Genomic DNA, 4,991 nt, shown 5'->3' with positions numbered 1-4,991 from the left:
ACAAATCAGATGGCCAGCGGGCAGGCACCCCTCCCTCCCTGCCTCCCTCCCTCTCTGTCTCCCTCCCTCCCTGCCTCCCTCCCTCCTTGCCTACCTTCCTCCCTGTCTCCCTCCCTCCCTCCCTGCCTCCCTGCCTCCCTCTCTCCCTGCCTCCCTCCCTCCCTGCCTCCCTCCATCCCTCTCTGTCTCCCTCCCTCCCTGCCTCCCTCCCTCCCTGTCGCCCTCCTCCTCTGTTCCCTCCTCTTGTCTCCCTCCTCCCTGCCTCCCTCCCTCCCTGTCTCCCTCCCTCCCTGCCTCCCTCCCTCCCTCCCTGCATCCCTCCCTCCCTGTCTCTCATGGGGCTGATAGTGTGCAGGCTGGTTGGGCGGAAGGCGCGGGTTAGCCCGTCATCCCCCCCTCAGACAGGGGTAATGGATGGCGGTCTGCGGCCTGCCTATCCATCCTGCATCCATCCTCTGGAGCATGGAGGGGAGAGGGGAGCAGGGCAGAACGGCGGCCCAGTGGTGATGCACGGCTCTGGGAGCTCATAAAGCAGGCCGTCAGCTGACCTCAGAGGCATTGGGGGGACCGGCGGGGCCTTTACGACCGTCACCAGATTTAACAGCCAATAATGACCGGAATAACCGCTTAAACCTTTACGGACCCGTGCAGACGGGCGGGTCGGCGGGGAGAGGGGGCGGCGATGGAGGGGAGAGGGTGATATATTCAGCCAGCGCACTGACAGAGGCCATGTTTCACAGGGAGGGGAATGACAGATGCAGAGAAAAAGAGAGAGATAGCGTGAGAGAGAGAGAGAGAGAGAGAGAGAGAGAGAGAGAGAGAGAGAGAGAGAGAGAGAGAGAGAGAGAGAGAGAGAGAGAGAGAGAGAGAGAGAGAGAGAGAGAGAGAGAGAGAGAGAGAGAGAGAGAGAGAGAGAGAGAGAGAGAGAGAGAGAGAGAGAGAGAGAGAGAGCAAGCGAGAGAACGCGCTGAGAAATGTGTCTGTTAAACTAGGGCCAACTGGCTTGTCCACCCTCATATGAAGGAATGTCCTAGCAGGGATGGAAATAGAAAAAGTAGTTGAATACAGGAAGGAGAGAGAGAGAGAGAACTATAGGAAGAGGGCACAGAGAGAGAGAGATGGTAGTGGAACATGAGTGTGGAGAGGGAGTAAGAGAGATTGGACTGTGGATTGGACAACATAGGGGACAGAGACATTCCCTAGAAAGGGAGGAGTCTTTGGTGGAGAGAAGAGAACTAGAGAAAAGACAAAGGGAACTGGAGAGGAAAGAGAGAGACACTTTTTCAGTTTCTATAAATACTCTAACATATACCACACAGCACATTTCAAACGGCAGGCAGTCAATAAATCCTTATAAAATCGAAAGGCCCCCAAAGTACATTGACGTCTTCATTTACAATCTTTGTTTAGCAGATTTTCCTTATTTTCTCTTGCAGATGTCGATCCTAAATTATAGCAACCAGCCATCCTTTGGACTAGGATCATAACACCAATTCATTAACTGTTGGCAGCGAGCTAATTCTGATTTTCAATAAACTCTCTAAACCTAATAGAGTACTCATGAAAGGAGCCCCATTTCACAGGCTGGCATGTGTTCAAGCAACATATGCTCACATAATCTCTTAAAAAGCATGATCCAAGTCCAAATTTAATTATGTAATAGCACAAACGGAATCAGAGTGCCGACACAGCACAGAAGAGCATTCTGCCACTCACTCACTCAGCTTCCTTTCTATTCATTTGTTTATTACAATCTATCTACAGTCTCTGTGGTGCTCCACTGCTGCCTTGTGCCTCGTCTAACAGTCAGTCCACTCCGGGGGCCACATATGGCTTAAAGGCTCTGGGCTAATTTCAGACGGTTATTGTCAGTTATGCTTGTAGGACTATAATACAGCCTGTTTGGAATCTCTTCATCTTTCAGAGCTCTAATGTCGTTTTCATAGTAGTATGATTTTAAAGCTTTGATTATAGTTTTCATAAAGTAATACTGCAGGTTTGAAGGCCTTGTCTGTTAGCCTGAATTCAGCCAGTAATTCCGTAGGGTTGGGATTCAGACAGTCCTTATAACACTGAGTCCTGTAGTCTATAAACAAGGGGGCTGGGTTGTGAGGCAGGGGGGTTGAGGTGTTCCTGGCGGTCAGATGCGGTTTAGACGTCACAAAGGCTGAGGATCTGAGGAGCTGAGGATCTGAGGAGCTGAGCCGAGGCGTTCATGGTTCAGTTCCCTGCCTCGCTGCGTCGTCGTAAGGTTGGTTCATTTACATGTTGCAGCCTTTGGCAGCCAGCAGCCAGTCGGCCTGCAGAGCGTTGAGCCGAAGCTCCTGATCTCTGTAGAACACAGATAAAACTTACTACTCAGGGAACACACTCATTAAAGGTCCCCTCCTTCAGCTATGATACAGTACAGACCAAGACACTGCTGAGGAATAGTAAAAATAGACATAGGAGTACAAAGGGGTTCATTGAGAACTATATCAAAGATAGGTACAGTGTACCAGGTCACCTATTTTCTCTTCGCTCCCCCAAAACAGAATCGATAAATCCATGCGACAAAACTGAGGCATCTTAAGCACCTTACTGGCGACTTTACAGCGAGGGAGTGTGTGCTTGGCACGCAGCAGATAACATTCCCCTCAACACAATGGCTTAATCTCCATGGCACAGGTAGCATTGGGATTGTCTTGGATGTGCACTCTGCTGTTGCCCGGGTTTGTCACGGCATTAGAGCACCCAGCATTCCTTTGTGCTTTTTACCAATGAATTAAAGAGGATTTCAACAGGGAATACTTATCGTAAAAATGTCCAACCTACCCCAGCATAGTATTCTGAGATAAACAAAATAACTTGGGAAGAGTTTTGTGAACTCAGTGTTCCGTAATCAGGAAGGGGTTCTTAAGATTACAACTCTAGATTTAGAAGTTTGAACACAGAGAGTTGCAGTGAACCTTTAAGCTATGTGAGACAGGGTACATTGTGGGAAAGTGCCACTGTTCTGAAAGATGGCTTACTTTGGCAATTGTATTCATAGCAACAAATCTGATACTGTGCTTAAGATGCAGCAAGTTGTATTGTTTGTAGATTATATATTCAGGTCACCTCTTCAGAAATCTTTTAATTTTTTAATCCATGTAGATGTTTGTTTTGGGTGAAACTTGCTGAAGTGCTGCATCCCCCAGTTGAACAGTAAAAACCATTCCTAAGTAGCTAAGTTGCTCTTATACAAAATACCTCAAAGCGTCTAAGATAATACATGTGGATTGAAATGCAATCTGCCTTGCACTTCCTCTCTAAGATAAGTCACAACCATTGACAAGACCTGGCTTCCTCCTCTTATCTCCCAAACACTTGATACCAGAAACTCTGTGCATGAATAAGTCTTTCAAGATTGTGATGTAAATATATCCGGTTAATCACAACAACTAAAACTGCAACAACTCATCCTCCTGCAAACAACATTTGTAAAATGTTATTCTGCTTGCAGTGGCATAAAAATAATGCCATATTTTTGGTAGTGTCAAATCAGCACTCACACCCTCACACAATGCAGTTTCATTTGCACTCCTGTCCCAATCCCACTCCTATTCATTTATGAACTGTGAGCCTTCAGTCAAACACCCCATGGACTGATGTGTTTTTAATCTATGATAATCTATTGTAATATTTTCATTTTCACTTTTTTAAGATTATTATTAACATTAATTTAAAGCAAAGACATGATTAAAAACTAAAGACAAAAATGCATTTGGATAATCTTATGCAAAGGCTTTGAGCCCATTTCCATTCCTGAAGGATTTAGTGACACGCCCCCCCCCCAGCACTCAAATATTTAATTTCACAGAGTATATCCCGGGGTATGAGACACAACCATCAGGTCCTTGTTCAGGTTTAATTACTGATTTAAACCCAGTATATCAGCCCTCCAGTCAGTCCCTGTTCTGTTCTGTCTGCTGACTACTGAGAAAGAGAGAGAGAGAGGGGGGGGATTGCAGGAACATAAGTCGTTTTGTCTTAGCAGTATAATTTAGATAAGCTCTGTTATCAAGAAATATCCATAACTTGGTATGAATAAAAAACATAATTAACAACCCATACAGATAATTAAAAACACCAAGATTGTGGAATTTACATATGCTTTGATTTTGTGAAAGCATAAATTCCATCCAATGGGTATGGAATATATTTCAAAGTGTATCTATTTTCCACATTGAAACAGTCTATCCTGTTCACCTTTCACTGTCAGAAAAATATTTTTAAATATATTATTATTAAAATATATTTTTGTCATTATCATTCCCCCTCCACACCACAGTGTGGCGCTCTGTTCTGTGTCTCTGGGCTAGGGCCACTATTGGCATGAGTCCTAGCAGATTGAGACGAGCCCCACTCCTAGCGTTCTCCCTAGGCCCCGTCTGTCCCCCTCTCTTCACACTGTTAAACGGCTGTGTGTGTGTTTATGCGTGCGTTGGTGTGTGTGTGTGTGTGTGTGCATGTGTGCGTGTGTGCGTGTGTGCGTGTGTGTGTGTGTGTGTGTGTGTGTGTGTGCGTGTGTTTGATTAAGCCCCATCAGTCTGTCAACACACTCTGTTCTGCCGGATGTTCCTTGCTGAATCTATTACGGTGATTGCAGGAGCCAATTAATTTACATTCTGTGTCCCTTATTTGAGGAATATCTCAGATGGGGCATATATTTCCACATATTTTTTTAGGTTTTACTCAGATTCAGATATGTCTTGAAAAGTTGCCGTTTTATACCAGGGGAGGCATTTTCACCTAATGAAACCCAAGATCAATAGAAAGTGTTTCTCTCCTCTCTCATATAGTGCATGTACACAAGGGAAATAAAGTATTATTTTTCATCCTCAAATGTATAATGGATATCATTCTTTATTTAATACTTAGTTCAATTCCATGTCTGCTACGAAGGGGGAATATTTCTTTGGATGATGTCCCTTGTATTACAGGGGGGAAATATGAAAGAAGAAGCATTA

The 4,991-nt window shown here is 45.0% G+C and overlaps 1 long non-coding RNA gene across 1 annotated transcript in view; it reads right to left on the bottom strand.

The window, feature by feature from the left end:
• Positions 1-929: 929 nt before the first annotated feature.
• The window catches only part of LOC121580470, a 48,852-nt gene continuing 44,790 nt past the window's right edge, over positions 930-4,991 (bottom strand). The window contains exon 6 of the long non-coding RNA XR_006003070.2: positions 930-2,331. This is a non-coding gene — a long non-coding RNA (uncharacterized LOC121580470). The remainder of the gene's footprint in view (positions 2,332-4,991) is intronic.

The sequence above is a fragment of the Coregonus clupeaformis genome, unplaced genomic scaffold, assembly GCF_020615455.1.
Source record: "Coregonus clupeaformis isolate EN_2021a unplaced genomic scaffold, ASM2061545v1 scaf0622, whole genome shotgun sequence".
NCBI lineage: Eukaryota > Metazoa > Chordata > Actinopteri > Salmoniformes > Salmonidae > Coregonus > Coregonus clupeaformis.
This window is presented reverse-complemented; position numbering and strand designations above follow the sequence as displayed.